This window comes from Podarcis cretensis, assembly GCF_951804945.1.
Source record: "Podarcis cretensis genome assembly, chromosome: 10".
In the NCBI taxonomy this organism is placed as follows: domain Eukaryota; kingdom Metazoa; phylum Chordata; class Lepidosauria; order Squamata; family Lacertidae; genus Podarcis; species Podarcis cretensis.
Window position 1 is genome coordinate 49084949 of NC_137179.1, and position 19104 is coordinate 49104052.

The 19104-nt window shown below is 42.2% G+C and overlaps 1 protein-coding gene and 1 long non-coding RNA gene across 4 annotated transcripts in view; one reads left to right on the top strand and one right to left on the bottom strand.

Annotated features, from left to right (window-relative positions):
* The window catches only part of SLC16A7 (solute carrier family 16 member 7), a 113925-nt gene that overhangs the window by 81478 nt on the left and 13343 nt on the right, over positions 1-19104 (bottom strand). Inside the window, exon 1 of one of the 3 annotated variants that reach the window (XM_079994301.1) lies at positions 6019-6075. The exons of the other annotated variants lie outside the window; for them this stretch is intronic. The gene's annotated coding sequence lies outside the window, so the exon portion shown is untranslated. Of the gene's footprint in view, positions 1-6018; positions 6076-19104 lie in introns of those variants that run through there. 3 annotated transcript variants of the gene reach the window in all.
* Positions 12150-19104, top strand: part of LOC307226047 — a 348766-nt gene continuing 341811 nt past the window's right edge. Inside the window, exon 1 of the long non-coding RNA XR_013843291.1 lies at positions 12150-12620. This is a non-coding gene — a long non-coding RNA (uncharacterized lncRNA). The remainder of the gene's footprint in view (positions 12621-19104) is intronic.

Consider the following 19104-nt stretch of genomic DNA (forward strand, 5'->3'; position numbering starts at 1 on the left):
ATGGCTCCACTTCCTAAAGTGCCATGAGTTGAGCTGCATCTCTGAAAGCCTCAGGGTCAAAAATTGACTTGTGCTGTGGACAAGTGGGTGCATGCTTCCTTCCATCATGGTTCTCCATGTATTGGAATTTAACCATGTTCTGGTTTATTGACTTACAGACCCGACTGCCACCTTTTTGGATGCTCTTTGTAAGTGCTGCCTAGTTCATAACGTGCAGGGCATGCAGTCTGGAAGGTTGCCTTGAGATACATAGGGGCTCTATCTCCTGTTCTCTCTGATACTTCATACACTGTCCTTTCTCCCTTCAGTCGTTGGCTGCAGTGACATTAGCAGCACCAGAGCTAACAAAGAGGGGGCATCTCCCTGGCAGATTTGTGGCAGGTAATACCTTCAGTGATACTGTTGATCTGCTATGGCAACCATTTCCCTCTTGCCTTAATCCTCCATGTACGAATGGACATACCGTAGATTTTCAACAAAGTTCATTATAACTGCAATAGAGACACACTTATTCAAAACTACATAAAAGACTGAGGTAAAAATTGCCTGCTCACAACGAACGGTACATTTTCATGCGCATGTCAGTGAAATCTATGATTCAGGGCGCACATGGAGAGAGAAGAATCTGAAGACCATTAACTATTCTTTGAAGTGGGGAGCCGACTTCTTGCTCAAATGCATCCTCTAAAAGCAATAGTTATTTAGAAAATTCAAATTATTTTTATTGGTTCGACCCTGAAGCATTTTCAGTAGGCGAGAGTTACTGCATTTTGAGAACAAGTAAAGTAGTAAGAACCATTGCCTCACATAATAGCGTAGCACAAATGGAACCTACAAAGTTGACAGTTTAAATCCTATCTTTTTCAGCAAAGCCCATTTGATCTCTCTTTCCTCCCTTCCTCTTTCCCAACTGCAATGTTGTCATCTAAAGTAAAAATAATATAATTAACCCAGAAACAACTTGGGTGATTTCTACTTCAGGCTACACAAATAAAAGGCAAGTCAGAGCAATGGTATTTTCTTTTAAAGCTTTTCAGTGAGTTTGTTCTTTGTTCTTTTGAAAGCATTCATAATATTATTCCAAATGCTGTTTCCATACTAGATGTTCTCTGCATGTGTAGGAAGACAGACTTAATTGTCCAGAATTCCTTTCAAGAAATAAGAAAATGAAGTGCACATATAGTAAGTGAATTCACGGAAGATTTATTTCCAAGATAGTGTGTTTAGGATTATAGGCTTAAATGCAAAATGGAGGCATAAGATTTGGGTAGTTTCAATTTTAAAAAGAACAAACAAGGGAAAGCAGCATTATGGCTTCAATTCTCTCCTACGATATAGGCTGTTTGCCACTAAATTTATGTCTGATAAAGATCACCCATACTAAACTTAAGCATTGTCATATTTTACATGTGCCTGTATATATTAGGGCATTGAAAGATTCTGGGACATATCCAGCCATGCCCTTTTGTGAATGGAAGGGCTCCTTCCATTATGCAAGGGATTCCGAGCCAGCAGAGGCTGCTGCTGGAGGAAAGGAAAGGTGACCTTCATAGGTCTGTCCATACACCCCCCACCCCAGGAACAACCTTGGGGATAAAACAGGGGGCTGCGAGGAATCAGCGGAAAATTAGTACGGTAAAGGTAAAGGGACCCCTGACCGTTAGGTCCAGTCATGGACGACTCTGGGGTTGCGGTGCTCATCTCGCTTTATTGGCTGAGGGAGCCGGCGTACAGCTTCCGGGTCATGTGGCGAGCATGACTAAGCTGCTTTGGCGAACCAGAGCAGTGCACAGAAACGCCGTTTACCTTCCCGCCGGAGCGGTACCTATTTATCTACTTGCACTTTGGCGTGCTTTCGAACTGTTAGGTTGGCAGGAGCAGGGACCGAGAAATGGGAGCTCACCCCGTTGCGGGGATTCAAACCGCCAACCTTCTGATTGGCAAGCCCTAGGCTCTGTGGTTTAGACCACAGCGCCACCTGCGTCCCGGTCCTATTAGTAGAGTTCCACTATTGGTAAGTCTGGATCCATATGCCATTTTAAACTTTTTGTTGTCTCTCACATCATTTGTGATGCCCCATTCACTGGGAGCCTGAGCATTCAAAGCATATGCTCCACTGTACCTGCAACTTAACACTAATTCTTTCTTGCAAAACATGTTATTAACCTACTTATGTGCTTCCCTGGGGGTGCCCTGTGAGCACATAGATAACATCAGTTTCAAATAGGAATATTTTTTTCTGCATAAGAATCCCATGCTTTCTCCAGTTCATCCCATCTTGCTTTCCTGTTTGTGTTTCTGCAGTTTCTGGATACTCTTGGTTTCCTGATAATTTTTATCTCCTTACTTCCTTGCATTGTAATAGGAGATCAAAAATGGATTGTCAGACGCAATGTCAGTACCATAAAACCAACTACATTCTTATTATTCTAGTGTGGTTTTATGGCACAGTGTGCTCTTGCTTATCCCACCCACCTTACATCCCAATGTGTCTGATACTAAGTGGGTCAGGCAAGACGTTTCCTTCCTCTGAGGCTACCCAGGAGGAACTGAAAAATGCTACAAAACTAAGTCTCTTGTTCTCTCTCTCTGGCTGTTTGACAAAACGGGAAGGTATCCTGGCAAGTCAATTTGTGTGCTACTTTTAAAGCAACTTTTCAGGAACCACTAAGAGCATAAGGAATACTAAACAGAGACACAGGCCTTGGGGATCTTAAAGTTCTACTTAAAGGTGAAGGAATATCAATGGCTACTAGCCACAATAGATCTGTTCCACCTTCGTTGTGAGAGTATGTCTTTGAATACCAATTGCTGGGAATCGCATACGCAGAGAGTGCAGTTGCACTCAAATTCTTCTTGCTGACTACCTTGGTGAACTTTTGGCTTGATCTAGCAGGGTCATCTTACCCTAATATATTCAGGATCACTTAAGAATGTAAGAGGTGCCTGGCTGGATCTGATCAAGATCCTGCAAGAATGCCAGTGTCTTAACTGTACCCTTCTCCGAATGATCAACAATTTATTTGTAATCTCTAGAACTCAACATTCACCTGGAGCGGTGGTATAACTACTTTGCATCTGAAGAGAACATCTGTTCAAATGGCATGCTCAGTACTCATATTTTGAAGTTTACTCAGTAAGGACAGCAGGTCCAACTGTATAACTTTCTGTCAGTAGTACAAACATTACTATGTTAGGATTCTCATATGCATTCCCAGCCTGTATATGGCCAGGCATCAAGAGAGGCTTCTTGGTGGTTGCACCCCAGTTATGGAATATCTCCCCCCCCCAAAGTTTTTAAAGGTAAAGGGACCTCTGACCGTTAGGTCCAGTCGTGGGGTTACGGTGCTCATCTCGCTTTATTGGCTGAGGGAGCCGGCGTACAGCTTCCGGGTCATGTGGCCAGCATGACTAAGCCGCTTCTGGCGAAACCAGAGCAGCGCACGGAAACGCTGTTTACCTTCCCGCCGGAGCGGTACCTATTTATCTACTTGCACTTTGACGTGCTTTCAAACTGCTAGGTTGACAGGAGCTGGGACCGAGCAATGGGAGCTCACCCTGTCGCAGGGATTCGAACCGCCGACCTTCTGATTGGCAAGTCCTAGGCTCTGTGGTTTAACCCACAGCACCACCCATGTCCCTTCAAAAGGTTTTACTAGCACCTATATTATGTTATTTTCAAGGCCAAGTGAATTTAACTTTTTTATTATTCAACAAGGCCTTTTAGTTTCAGTTGGATTTTTTTTTAAAAAAATGTCAAAGCATGAAATGCTTTCTCTTGCTGGTTTTTCCTGCTAATTTTATGCTAGTCTGTTTTTATGTTGCTTCTTAGTAACATTTTATAGTGGATGTTGAGTTTTTGCATTGATATGGCTTTATGGATGATATTATATTGCTTATATTTCTGTAAACTGCCCAGAGGATTTGGCTCAATGGGTGGTCTAGAAATGAAATAAATATGATGCCTTGAAGCACAGTGGATTTCTGGCCAATCTCTTTTGCAGCACCCTCAGAGGCTGTTAGTAAGCATGCTATAATGAAAGTGTATAGTTTGGGCACCAAAGTGATATGAAATTGTGTGCTACCAAAACAAATGCAACTTCTTAAACACCCACCCCCTTTTTTAAAAGACCTAAGATAAATGTTTTCGAATAATTTTGTTTGTCTCAGAAGCACACGTGGATCTCTGGATTGGGAAAATAACAGTGGTCTTGGCAGAAATCGTATCAGGTGTCTCACCTTGAGATGTATCTATTTAACAAGGCAATGCATGCTTATAAAAGTTGGACTATTTCATAAAAGATTATTCATTTCTGATGTCCTGCATTATGAGTCTCTTTTTCCCCCTTCTTATTCTGCGAAACCATTCAACATCTTTCTTGGATGCTGTTTCAAGCACATCCAGCTCTTTAGTCGGGTCTCTTTTATTGCCACTTGTCCCTTTCACTTTATATTTCCACTTTTTGTCCTCACCTTGAAATCCAGCATAAATTTTTGCTTTACAGTCCTCATTTTTCTTTTTTCACTTGCCTAGTCTATTCATTTCCCCCTTTCCATCCAGCATGCATTAATTAAATCCTCCACCCACTCGGTTTTACTTAATGTACAAATACATTGACTAAATCTAGTCTGGAAGTAGTCTCAATATGCATAACAATGGATAATTTCCCAGATTATTGTCATCTACAGATGTATACATGCTGGCAATGCAATCTTACATGCCTACGCATTTAATTCAATGGAATTTACTCCCAGGTATGAGAGAATTGGATTACACCCTAAGGCTCCATTCCTATATGATCTGGGTTTAAACATCATGAAGATCAATGGAACTTACTTCTAAGTATGCATGTTCGGGATTGCACTGTGAAAAGTATACTGTCAATTGCTATATTTGTAAAATAGTAATCATAAATGGTTTTACGTTTAAAATCAAAATACTGCTTTATGTCATGAAAAGTTGTTCCATGTATAACTGGTAACATCATACAGCACAACGATTGGCACTAAATAAATGTTTAATAGTGGTAATTTGAGCAAGTTTCAACAGTACTGTATATAAATTGCTGAAATGAAGCTCTTCTGCTTGCAACATAAAATTCTGACTACTTCTGCCTGACTCTCACAGTTTAAATGAAGTCCCTGACTAATTCGGGAAAATCAGCAATGTCTTAATAGGTCATGAAATAAACTAAAGTTCAGCCTAATCTCAGGAATCAACAAATAAGGAATAAAGCAAATCTCCTGCCTAACTGGTGAATTTTCAAGCTCATTTGTCAAATCTGCAAAATAACCACAGCCCTTTGTGAATTATGCAGACATTTCATCATTGTAGCAGGTAGTGTTTCATTAATTACTCAAAGGTATTGCCAATTTGATGAAACAGGTACAGGTTGATTAATTTTTAGAGCTTTTTTTTTTTTTAGCTGCATAAGTGATTAGCTTTCATGAAAATTGTTAGGCTCTCTAATTTAGGCAAAGGCTTTGGTGAACAGATAAATCAGGCAAACACCGTCAGTTAAGAGAAGGAATAAATATATAGATTGATTTCCAAAGGAAACTATATCACAAGAATATCTAAAAAATATTATTTCTTAATAAAAATGAGAACTTGGAAAAATTCATAACCGGGCCTTTCACATACTCTTCAAATTATTCATGAAAAGGTTTCCATCATCACCTGTAACACAGTAAAATTGTTGCATTTGTTATGTTGAAATGACTAGGAAAACATCTGATTTTGAAAAGGCTGGGGCTAGAGGTATGTAAACACATTTGCTCAGGAGTATGCCCCACTAAATTCAATGGAACTTGAATTCACGTAAGTGTCTACAGAGTTGCAGCCTAAAAGACCTAATATACATGTGATACATGCAGTTAAACAATTACACCAACATGCTAGCACAATGCAAAACAACCCATAATCATTTCATTACTGCTAATTATTAATATCCATTATTATGGTCCAACATTGTCTGCTATCTTTAAGTAAAACTGGAAGAGAAAGTGGTGAATTACCTGGTAGAAGACCTCTGTCCAAAGACAATAATTAACTCTCCTGGCTATAGAAACTTTAGTATGAGCATTTAAAGCCCTTTTGTAATCCTGATTGGTCGGTGATAAAGCATGCTGTTTGTTTATTTTAGGCAACCAATTGAAAACTGAAAAGGCATCTCAGACTACTTAGTGCAGAAGGTTACGAGGACTTCTTTTTAAACCCTTTTGTGCTACTTCACAGAGATAATGATCATTTATTAAAAGCACTGAAGTATTATATTTTTAATGAATGAAACAATACCCTTGTTTAGAGTCACAGTCACAATTCTATAATATATATTTGCAGGAGTGACTCAACTATAAAATAATATTCAGTCCACAAAGCAATGGTGCTGCATGTGGAAGTCACACAGAAAATCATTTCTATAACCTCAGAAATGCAGCAGTAAAATAAAAATTAAGTTTCTTTATATAAGCGACACAGCGTTGCAAAGTCTCTAGCAGGGTAGCATTTATTTGGGAGAATTTAGCAGCTCCTTGGGGTCAGACTTTATTAGAAAACTAGACCATCTTTTTTCAGACCAGACTTTGTGCATTAAGAGGATAAGAAGCAAGTCTTATTAAGAGGGCGTGTGTGAATCATTATGTGTGATGGATTTTGATATAATGGAAAGGTGTGCTAGTGTGAGAGAAGCAGAGGTGATTTTCTGCAGATTCTTCCTTCCCGCTACAGCCTCCCTGTGCCCCTCTCATACAATTGTCCATGTTGTTTGGAAGGCTCCCTAAACTCTCTGAACAGATGTAGGGGAGGGACAGGGACTGCAGTTAGGGGTTAACATTTCCCTGCTCCCCCCCCCCCATTGTCACAGTCTATATCAATCTTGGGAGAGATTGAGGGCACAAGGAGAAGGGGACGACAGAGGATGAGATGGTTGGACAGTGTTCTCGAAGCTACCAGCATGAGTTTGACCAAACTGCGGGAGGCAGTGGAAGACAGGAGTGCCTGGCATGCTCTGGTCCATGGGGTCATGAAGAGTTGGACACAACTAAACGACTAAACAACAACAAATATCAAGCCCCACACAATTTGCATAGGATAGGAAGCCAATATGCTAACGGACCGAATTTACCATTAGTATACAAAGCCCCTGCACAACTTGGCACTAACATAGCTTAAGACTTGCCTTAGTTTCTCTATACCTGCCCATTCACTACAGTCATCTACATCCTTGTGGTGCCACAATGAAAGGTTTGTTTTGAGGCAACTTAGAATCATAGAATCATAGAATCATAGAGTTGGAAGAGACCACAAGGGCCATCGAGTCCAACCCCCTGCCAAGCAGGAAACACCATCAGAGCACTCCTGACATATGGTTGTCAAGCCTCTGCTTAAAGACCTCCAAAGAAGGAGACTCCACCACACACCTTGGCAGCAAATTCCACTGTCGAACAGCTCTTACTGTCAGGAAGTTCTTCCTAATATTTAGGTGGAATCTTCTTTCTTGTAGTTTGGAACCATTGCTCCGTGTCCGCTTCTCTGGAGCAGCAGAAAACAACCTTTCTCCCTCCTCTATGTGACATCCTTTTATATGTTTGAACATGGCTATCATATCCCCCCTTAACCTCCTCTTCTCCAGGCTAAACATGCCCAGCTCCCTTAGCCGTTCCTCATAAGGCATCGTTTCCAGGCCTTTGAGCATTTTGGTTGCCCTCCTCTGGACACGTTCCAGTTTGTCAGTGTCCTTCTTGAACTGTGGTGCCCAGAACTGGACACAGTACTCCAGGTGAGGTCTGACCAGAGCAGAATACAGTGGCACTATTACTTCTCTTGATCTAGATGCAATACTCCTATTGATGCAGCCCAGAATTGCATTGGCTTTTTTAGCTGCCGCGTCACACTGTTGGCTCATGTCAAGTTTGTGGTCAACCAAGACTCCTAGATCCTTTTCACATGTACTGCTCTCAAGCCAGGTGTCACCCATCTTGTATTTGTGCCTCTCATTTTTTTTGCCCAAGTGCAATACTTTACATTTCTCCCTATTAAAATTCATCTTGTTTGTTTTGGCCCAGTTCTCTAATCTGTCAAGGTCGTTTTGAAGTGTGATCCTGTCCTCTGGGATGTTAACCACCCCTCCCAGTTTGGTGTCATCTGCAAATTTGATCAGGATGCCCCTGAGTCCATCATCCAAGTCGTTGATAAAGATGTTGAATAAGACCGGGCCCAAGACAGAACCCTGTGGCACCCCACTAGTCACTCTTCTCCAGGATGAAGAAGAACCATTGATGAGCACCCTTTGGGTTCGGTCAGTCAGCCAGTTACAAATCCACTGAGTGGTAGCATAGTCAAGACCGCATTTTACCAGCTTCTTTACAAGAATATCATGGGGCACCTTGTCAAATGCCTTGCTGAAATCAAGGTAGGCTACATCTACTGCGTTCCCTTCATCTACCAGGCTTGTAATTCTGTCAAAAAACGAGATCAGGTTAGTCTGACACGACTTATTTTTCAGAAATCCATGCTGACTATTGGTGATCACAGTATTCCTTTCTAGGTGCTCACAAACTGTTTGCTTAATGATCTGCTCCAGAATCTTCCCTGGTATTGATGTCAGACTGACTGGGCGGTAATTATTTGGGTCCTCTCTTTCCCCTTTTTTTAAAATAGGGACAACATTTGCCCTCCTCCAGTCTGCCGGGACTTCGCCTGTTCTCCAGGAATTCTCAAAGATGACTGCCAGTGGTTCTGAGATCACATCTGCCAGTTCTTTTAATACTCTTGGATGCAGTTCATCTGGCCCTGGAGACTTGAATACATCTAAACTAGCCAAGTATTCTTGTACTATCTCCTGAGTTATTCTGGGCTGTGTTTCCTCTGCTGAATCATTTGCTCCAAATTCTTCAGGTCGGGCATTGTTTTCTTTATCGGAGAAGACTGAGGAAAAGAAGGCATTGAGGAGTTCAGCCCTTTCTGTGTCCCCTGTTTGCATTTCACCATCTTCTCCTCTGAGTGACCCCCACTGTTTCTTTGTTCTTCCTTTTGCTACGAACATACCCATAAAAGCCTTTTTTGTTGCTTTTAACCTCTCTAGCAAGCCTGAGTTCATTCTGTGCTTTAGCTTTTCTGACTTTGTGTCTACACGTGCTGGTTATTTGTTTGAATTCCTCTTTGGTGGTTTCCCCCCTTTTCCATTTTTTGTACACATCCTTTTTTAATCTTAACTCAGTTAAAAGTTCTTTAGATAGCCACCCTGGCTTCTTTAGGCACCTTCCATGTTTCCGTCTCATTGGTATTGCCTGAAGTTGTGCTTTTACTATCTCCCTCTTAACAAACTCCCAGCCATCATGAACTCCCTTTCCTTTTAGTATTACTGACCATGGGATCTCACCCAGCACTTCCCTAAGTTTTATGAAGTCGGCTTTCTTAAAGTCAAGAAATTGAGTCCTAGTATGCTTGGCTGCTCCTTTCCGCTGTATAGTAAACTTCAGAAGAGCATGATCACTCGCGCCTAATGATCCTTCCACTTCTACCCCACTAACCAGGTCATCAACATTGGTTAGGACCAGATCTAAAATGGCTGTTCCTCTTGTTGCTTCTCCCACTTTCTGGACAATGAAGTTGTCTGCAAGGCCAGTGAGGAATCTGTTTGACCTTATGCTCTTGGCTGAGTTTGACATCCAGCAAATATCCGGGTAATTGAAGTCCCCCATTACTACTATCTCCCTTCCTTTTGCATGCTTGGCTACCTGTTCCAGGAAGGCATCATCTATGTCTCTGTTTGGCTTGGGGATCTATAGTAAACTCCCACAATGAGGTCCCTGTTATTCATCTCTCCCTTAATTTTGACCCAAATGCTCTCACTTTGGCTTTGAGGTTCTAAATCTTGGATCTCTTCACAGGTATACACATCCCTGACATATAACGCCACTCCTCCTCCTTTCTTGGATCAGGTCCTTCAGCACTGGGGCATCAGGTCCTTCAGCACTGGGGCATCAACCAGCCTTGTGGAAGACAAGTTAGAAAAGACCCAGCATGGTATACATGCCATAAAATACAAATGCTAATGTTCACTTTTACAAGCTTTCCCAGAAAGACGAGTTTACGTTTATAATGATTTTGAGTGTACATATTGATACTAAATGTCTTGTTAGCTGCTTTGGTTTTCACACAGCAACCTTCATATTTCAGGACACTATATAATCCCCTAATATGATGGTGGTTATTTTACTACCATATCCTTCTTAGTTGTTCATCTTCTAAACTTGTTAATTGTCCCTTTTCTACTAATAAACTGTCCTGGAGATGAAAAAGGAATATAGGATATGTGCTACATTGAAACTTCCAAACACATATGATGAATATGATACCACATACTTCATGGGCAGCTGTTGCCATTATAATGTTCCCCACCCCCTTATCATATAGCAGTAAAAAGGGCACTCTGCTTTTATAACACCCAGTTTGGTTTTTAAACTGTAATGTTACTTTACTACTGTGAGCATACATTCAACTGGAATCTTACCACCAGGGGAAATTGATTAACAGGACAGGACTAGTTTTTAAGGGGAATTCCTGACAGGCTCGGTCTTGTAGCCTAGGTACTGGCACAAACTTGGGCTTAGAAGCGGAGTGCAGAATGAAGCTTCCTGGCTAACCAGTCTGAGTCATCTGAGGACATGGAAAGAAGGGAAGACTCCAACTGTACCAAGGCTGTAGTCTAGGCTGGCACCCTGCCTGCTTCTGTGCATCCAGGATCATGCAGTATCGCTGTTCAGAAGCAATAGAGGAAGAAGAAGAGTTTGGATTTGATATCCTGCTTTATCACTTCCCTAAGGAGTCGCAAAGCGGTTAACATTCTCCTTTCCCTTCCTCCCCCACAACAAACACTCTGTGAGGTGAGTGGGGCTGAGAGACTTCAGAGAAGTGTGACTAGCCCAAGGTCACCCAGCAGCTGCATGTGGAGGAGCGGAGACGCGAACCCGGTTCACCAGATTACAAGTCCACAGCTCTTAACCACTGCACCACACTGGCTCTCACAATAGTCATTTACACTACCTAACGTGTACATGCAAAGTTAGGCTGGGCAAAGACAACAGCAGTTTTTTGCGACAGGATCTCTGTGTGCAAAATCATAGCTTCTGAAATGATTGCAGCCTGCTTGGTGTGGCTCTGGCTCTCCTTGGGATCTGTGTATCAGAAGAGAGAAGAGATCCATCCATGGCATGTATGCTGCAGTTGAGAGATCAGGGTCTCTTGGTGACTTCAAGACCCCCACTTATTTGGGGCCCAGCTGGAAGATTTAAGACATCCAGTAGTGACTGAATCCATTTCTGAGCATAGAAATGTCATGGAAAATCTTTCCCCTGAACTTGGGTGGTGAGTGCAACAGAGGCTTGCAAACCTGGGTGAAGAAAACAACAACCTTGCAACAGAAACTAAAGGAGTGTCTTGATTGAGAAAGAATACCTTTCTCATTCTCTCATTATTTTTTCAAAAAAGAGGAAAAAAAGGATGCAACTGTCATTGAACAAAGAACTTTTTAATGAATTATTTGCATAGCTCCAACACATACAGCTGAAGATTTATTAGCTTAGATAACAGTGGCATGCCAGGATTAAGTAATAATAAGACAGGGTATCAGAATTATTTAATAGCTGCATGCTTGACTGTGTTAAGTAGGACGAAGGTTAAAGCTTAAAAGGTAGAGAACATTTTATTTTTCCAGTGTTATGTGATCATAAGATAAATTTCTTTAGGGCATCCAGTATAATTATTATGGTTATAAAAGCACAGAATTTTCAGGGTGGAGAGAACTATATAAGGAAATCATGTCAGAAATAACACAAAATCACAGCATAGAGCTCAGCGGGCTCCTCTGTTTACAACAATGGATGCATTCCTTAACAGTTTTCATTCGTGGAAGTCATTCCCAAGCCCTATTTACGCAAAGTCCTGCTTACCACCTATTAGATACTTAACCTTTGCTCCATATTAAACAAGAGATACTAGGGCTGTTATTCCAGCATAATGACCCTGAATTTAACAGGAATCCAGACAGCAAGCCACCACATATTATCAAAACAACACGCCACGGGTCTCTGCAACAGACCTTTAACCCACCCACCCCCTACCCTGAAAGTACTGCAAACCAGCGAACTGCAAGCTGGACAACATCCCCAGATACTGCCCATAAGTTTGCAACACAGAGGGCCAGGTATTTTGAGAGGTAAGGCAAAAGGTGTCAGGATCTGCTGTTTAGGCTGCAGTTCGAGTCAAAACCAATTCATAACAATATGCAGCATCTCTTGTCAACCAAAAAGCTCATCATGTTACCCAGATACTGGCTGTGTCCTGGCTGAAGTTTTAGATGACAGGCGATAGTCAATAAGAAGGGAGTTTCGATCAACCAATCAGAAAGAATTCAGTGCAGGCTACGGTGTAAGTCCTGGACTAAACTCACAGGTGGGTGAGAAATAAAACAGAAAGACAGACAGACAGAGACAGTCATGAAACAGAAATCTTGGAATATATGTATCTCGTTCAGAGTGTCTTCTATATACAGTGGTACCTCGGGTTACATATGTTTCAGGTTACAGACTCCGCTAACCCAGAAATAGTACCTTGGGTTAAGAACTTTGCTTCAGGATAAGAACAGAAATTGTGCTCCGGGGGTGCGGCGGCAGGAGGCCCCATAGGCTAAAGTGGTGCTTCAGGTTAAGAACAGTTTCAGGTTAAGAACGGACCTCCGGAATGAATTAAGTACTTAACCTGAGGTACCACTTTGTCTCCATTGACCTGTTGCTCAGTGGAATCTGCTACTGGGCGTGACCTACTGCAGCTCAGCACTACAAGTCTTCTGAATGCTAGACTTTGAAAATTCAATCAATGAACTATTTCCGTTCATTTATTTATTTTTTAAAAAAATCTTGATAAAACAAAAAGGTCCCACAGATGAACACAGCAGCAGATCTTACATTTTGTTTTTGTTTTTTAGAAGACAAAAAAACTTGTAAGTTGTTTTTGCGCAATTACTTTCAAAAACCGTAAGCAGCAGGCACCATTTTAAAAGAAGCTTTCCCCTTCTATGACATACATCAGGGGAAATTTCTTCAAAGCTAGTGCCTGATATGATGTGCCCCTACATCATCTAAAAACAAAGAAAGCCTTTTTCTTCGTCAGACTTATTGTTTTATTCAGATGAAAAATTGGGCAGATAAAACGGATCAAGCAACTGACAGAATTAAATTTATGGAATTAATCCAACTAAGGGACAATAGAAAAACCAACAATAAGAGAGAGAGAGAGAGAGAGAGAGAGAGAGAGAGAGAGAGAGAGAACACAAAAAATGAAATTCCTGCACAGAGGCAGCATAATGTACATTTAAACCCCAAAACCTGGATGCATAAAAAGTTATTTGCCTTGACCTATGGCTGAAAAGATCATAAAGAAGGGATAGATATGTTTATCATGGAAGTCTCTTTTTGATGCTAGGGGTTTGTTTGTTGTTTTGTATTATAATTTGGATCTGATTTGAGATTTATCGGAGTTTCCATTGCAATGTCTCAGACTATTTGCAGATGTCATGCTCCCTATTAATCACCAAACAGTAATTTATCTAACTGATAAACCACAGTTTGGCAATCAAACACACAAGCACAATCTCTTACCTAGCCCTTATCCACTATGCTACTACACTAGCCAGGCATTTGCCGGAATCGACTCCAAGTGAGAACCATATGAAGTAAGCTATTTGAAAATTTTCTCTTCTCAGGGTTGCAGGGTCAAGCCCCAAGCTGGGCAAAAACATTCCTGCATTGCAGGGGTTGGACTAGATGACCCTTGTGGACCCTTCCAACTCTACAATTCTATTCTACTACCAAGGTGCATTTCTTTTGTCTCCTTGCCTCCGCTTTTGTCCCTTTATGTTTCTAAGAAAAGTCACGCCAGCAGACATGTTCCCTGACACAAAGGCTCACTCATCCTTAGGCTGCAGGGAGAGACAAAGACATTTGAAATAAGCCCGTTTCTCTTCTGGATAGTGAACAGTTTCTGGGGGCTTCCTTCCAGCCAAGGAAGTAGACAGTCCATTTCTCCCCACAGCAGGATCCAAATAAACACTGTTGCAGGTGAGGAAACAAATAGATGGATTCTCTCCTGGCAGAGTCAAAAGAGCAAAACTGTGTCACCCTTGGTGGTAAGAGTTCAACCAAACACAAGAAGTTCCGTCCTCAGCGGGGCTCATCTCAAGAATTCAAGTCCACCCTTTTAGCAAAACAAATACAAACAGTTCCTTTCTCTGGAAGTTGTTAGAGGCGGGAGGAAGGGGAAGCCACAAAAGGTTAATGAACTTGGCAGGAGTCAACTAACACAATTGAAATTACCCACTGAAGCAGTAAGAATTGTGAAACCAAGAATCCCAGCTGGCTAGTTCCAGAAAACAGAGTTCTCTTACATCTGAAGAACGACTTGTGGGAAATCCACCCATCCCATCATTTTATCTCGCACAAGGCTTTGTATAGTCTTAACCCTGGAAATAAGGCAGGGTCCCTTCTCCTATTTCTGTGTTAACTGTTGCAGAAATGATAAGTATGGATATGGTTCGGCATTCCTCCTCCTGTTCTTTTTCTGTTTACTTAATATAGGTCTCCCTACAACAGGCCCCTTCAGAAGACTGAAAAGGAGAGTTTGGGGCCATGCTTGTTTTGTGCAATTTAAATCCAGTGAGCATAATCCAACAGGAAGCTCGATTCCTGTTCATAGGACAACCCACAAAGTGTCATCGAAAACAGGCAGTATGTTCCAAGGGATGCATCACATTTAAGCCCTAACACTATTGAACTAGTTCTCCCATGTCTACACCAGAAGTAAGAAGACTTTACGCTTACTGCTCCTACTTTGCTGTTATTATTACTAGGACTGGGCAATATCTGGTTTTCAACACTGTAATAGATCACCAGCTAAATATCGTGATATACTGACATATCATGATGTCTCAAATAAGGATGAAGCTATGTAGAGGTATTGGTTGGCTGCATGGTTTTCCCCGCATTGTGATTTTTGCCAGCGGCTGCTCTTTGTGATTCACTGCCGCCTGCAATGAGACAGGTGAGAACTGAAATGGCAGAGTTAACAGGGGCTGCAGGAACTGAGAGAAGCATTGGCTGGCTTCATGGTTTTCCCCATGTTGTGATTTTTGCATAGCACACAAACACACACATACACACACACACATCATGATTCATAATATATTGCCAGGTCAAAAATTATGAAACTGATATCACAATATAGTCTTCAAACTGCTTTTGGATAATATATCAGTTGCACAAAACCTTTGCCCTAATTATTACTAATATCATTTTTATTTATTATTGTTATTCCATGCTTGGTACAACAGTAAGACTAAATTATTCTGAACCTAGGATCTGGAGGACCAGTACCAAATGTCCAACAGCCCTGAACCCAAAACACCACTCCTGGTCTTTCCAAGCTCTCTATCAGCTGTATAATTTGGGGCAGGGCAGTCATTTTGTTGCTGCTATTGTTAAAAAGCTGGGAGACAGAAACCCTTACCAATCTGCAGCAAGTCACCCAGGGATATATCAATAATGTTACCCTCTGTCCAACCCTGTTTTATGTACAACTGTGTTCTTCTATGTGTGCACACACCGATAAATTCTCCTTTTTTTACTGCTAAGTACAGACAGGGCAGAAACCTCCATCTCCTCACACAAACATTTACTTAGCTGATTTCCCCCTGTAAAACATTCAGTGTGTAAACTTTTAAAGGGGTAAAAGGATTAAAAAGAAAATCGCTGAATATTTGGCCAGTGGTTCTTCCAGTGGTGTTGCTGAAATGTTGCTAGAGTATTAAGCAAGGCTTTGGAACTGCAATAGATCCTGGGTTCACCTTCTGCCGATAACTTGTCTCCTGTTAGTCAACTTAAGAGCTCCAGACTGTGCTTTAAGGATTCCCACATGAATCAGCTGATGGTATTTCCCAACACTGCAAATATTTCCAATAAACCTCCTTTACTAGAAATGGTACAAAGAACATTTCTTTATTACTTAATAGAAAACTAGGAGTAATATTCCCCTTCAATACCGCAATCCATACCCAGAAGCAATTCCCACTGAGTTCAGTTACACCCAGGTAAATGTGCACAGGATACTAGCCCTCAGGTGCGATCTGAGTCAGGCTTAATTTGAAAGAAAGTTCCTTGGAAACCAGCCATGATGGCAAGGTTCCACCTACATTGTCACAGGCTCTGAATAGTTGCTGCAAATTACAGGATGTCAGAATGCTGTTTCCCACAGAGTGCATGTTTCCCACAGCAATCTAGTTGGCCACTGTGAGAACATGGTGCTAAACTAGGAGGGCCTTTGGCCTGCTACAGCAGCCTCATCTTATTATGTCCAACCCTTTATGGGGCTGTGGGTGAAATACGTACCCTCCAACATTTATCTGATGAAAATAGGGACGTCTCATTCCACAATGATAATTTTACTTTTTATACCCAGATTACTGGGTTGCCCAACCACTCTGGGCAGCTTTCAACATACAGTGGTACCTTGGGTTACAGACGCTTCAGGTTACAGATGCTTCAGGTTACAGACTCCGCTAACCCAGAAACAGTACCTCGGGTTAAGAGCTTTGCTTCAGGATGAGAACAGAAATCATGCAGCAGCGGTGCAGCGGGAGGCCCCATTAGCTAAAGTGGTGCTTCAGGTTAAGAACAGTTTCAGATTAAAAAAAGACCTCCAGAACGAATTAAGTTCTTAACCTGAGGTACCACTGTATATAAAAACATAATAAAACATTATTATTATTATTTTTTTAAAAAAACCTCCCCTATACAGGATTGCCTTCGGACAGCTTGGGGGCCTCCATACCCTCCAACATTTCCCAATGAAAATAGGGAGAGCCTAAGGAAAAGTGAGGGACGCAGGTGGCGCTGTGGGTTAAAGCCTCAGCGCCTAGGGCTTGCCGATCGAAAGGTCGGCAGTTCGAATCCCTGCGGCGGGGTGCGCTCCCACTGCTCGGTCCCAGCGCCTGCCAACCTAGCAGTTCGAAAGCACCTCCGGGTGCAAGTAGATAAATAGGGACCGCTTACCAGCGGGAAGGTAAACGGCGTTTCCGTGTGCGGCTCTGGCTCTGGCCAGAGCAGCGATGTCACGCTGGCCACGTGACCCGGAAGTGTCTCCGGACAGCGCTGGCCCCTGGCCTCTTAAGTGAGATGGGCGCACAACCCCAGAGTCTGTCAAGACTGGCCCGTACGGGCAGGGGTACCTTTACCTTTACCTAAGGAAAAGTGAGACATTCCAGGATCAAATCATAAACTGAGATGGCTTCTCTAAATCAGGGACGTCCCTGGAAAATAGGGACACTTGGGCGGTCTGGAAATATCTCTGCTCTCATAGTAGTGGAGACTCTAAAATATGGCAATGAGTAGTTTAGGTGGCCTTCTTCTTTAGCATGTTAACTATTTTAGTGTGACAGTTATTTTTCGGTTCTAATAAGAGCACCAGGTGTGGAGCAGGTACAGTTGCGGCTGCAAAGGAACCATTGGGAGCTTACAGTGAACAATGCTGGGAGCCTTGATGGGCTTGACTGCATTAAGGAGTTCCTCATAAAGGACGCAAGCGCAGCTGAGAAGCAGTTTGGTTTTAAACCACTTCCTCAAATCGCAGATGTCTGCAGAGGGGGGAAACGTATCACACAGAGGAGATGGTTTCAAGGCAAACCACTTCCTCCAAACTGACTTGACAAGGAATCCCTGTAAACAGCTGATTGGCAGTTACAGCAAGCCCCTCTGAAGGCATGCCCTTTGAAAGCTGTGCCATCAAGAGGTTACTGTGACCACCGATCAGGGGTTACGTCAACCTCCTTTTGAGCTTTAACAAGTGTCAATCACTGGAAATCATTATGACATCAGGTAGGACTTGCCAATCAGAAGGTCGGCAGTTCGCATCCCCGCGACAGGGTAAGCTCCCGTTGCTCAGTCCCTGCTCCCTGCCAACCTAGCAGTTCGAAAGCACGTCAAAGTGTAAGTAGATAAATAGGTACCGCTCTGGCAGGAAGGTAAACGGCGTTTCCGTGTGCTGCTCTGGTTCACCAGAAGCAGCTTAGTCACGCTGGCCACATGACCCGGAAGCTGTATGCCGGCTCCCTCGGCCAATAAAGCGAGATGAGCGCCGCAACCCCAGAGTCGGTCACGACTGGACCTAATGGTGAGGGGTCCCTTTACCTTTACCTAGCTGACATGGGAGGGTGGAAAAAATAGGGACCCTATTCCCCACCTGTCTCACAGCTTTGGTTCAGTTGCTCTAGGAGAGGGTTTTTGAACGCAATGAATTAGACAACTTTTTTTTAAAAAAAAAAATCTTTTGTTTCACTTTCCCTCCCTATTTGTGCTCAGCATTCATCCTTACCTTGTGCAAGGGATGTTCTTGACATTCCCTACTGTCTTTCTCCTTTCATAAGTTTCTGCTCTTCCCCTCCCCACCCCCTTCATTAATGTGCTCATTCATTCGTTCATTCTTTCATTCAGGTTGACAGTGGAGTGAAATGGCTAGTGCCACCATTTCTAAAGTGCTAAGAGTCAGCTTTTAGACAACTTCCTAAGGGACTGGCAGAAGGAACAGAGGAAGGGAAATGAGGACAGGAAATCAGCTAGGATACAAGCTGTGCTGTGTTCATTTGCATGGAACAGAGTGACACCCGAACTGATTTATGGCAACGATTAGAATAATAATAGATACCTCCTATTTGACCTTTTTTCATAAATGAAGTTCAAAATACTTTATGAGAAGAGATTAATATTATATGGGGGAGAAAACGGCCGTAAGAAACTTGTGATGAGCAGAGCAAAGTACCCAGCCCATTAGAAAGATGGGGTGAATAAGGAATATGTCGCCTGCATTTATCCTGTGGATTCATCTCTAGGACTAACAACAATTTCAAATGCACTCATCAAACAAAATGCAGAATCCTATTGTTTAGCTGTTTAGTGAATAAATTTGCAGCATTTTAGATAGACACAAAGTGAAAATATATGCACCATATAATGTTACATATATTTCAGTATTGTTAGCTACAGAAATGCATCCAA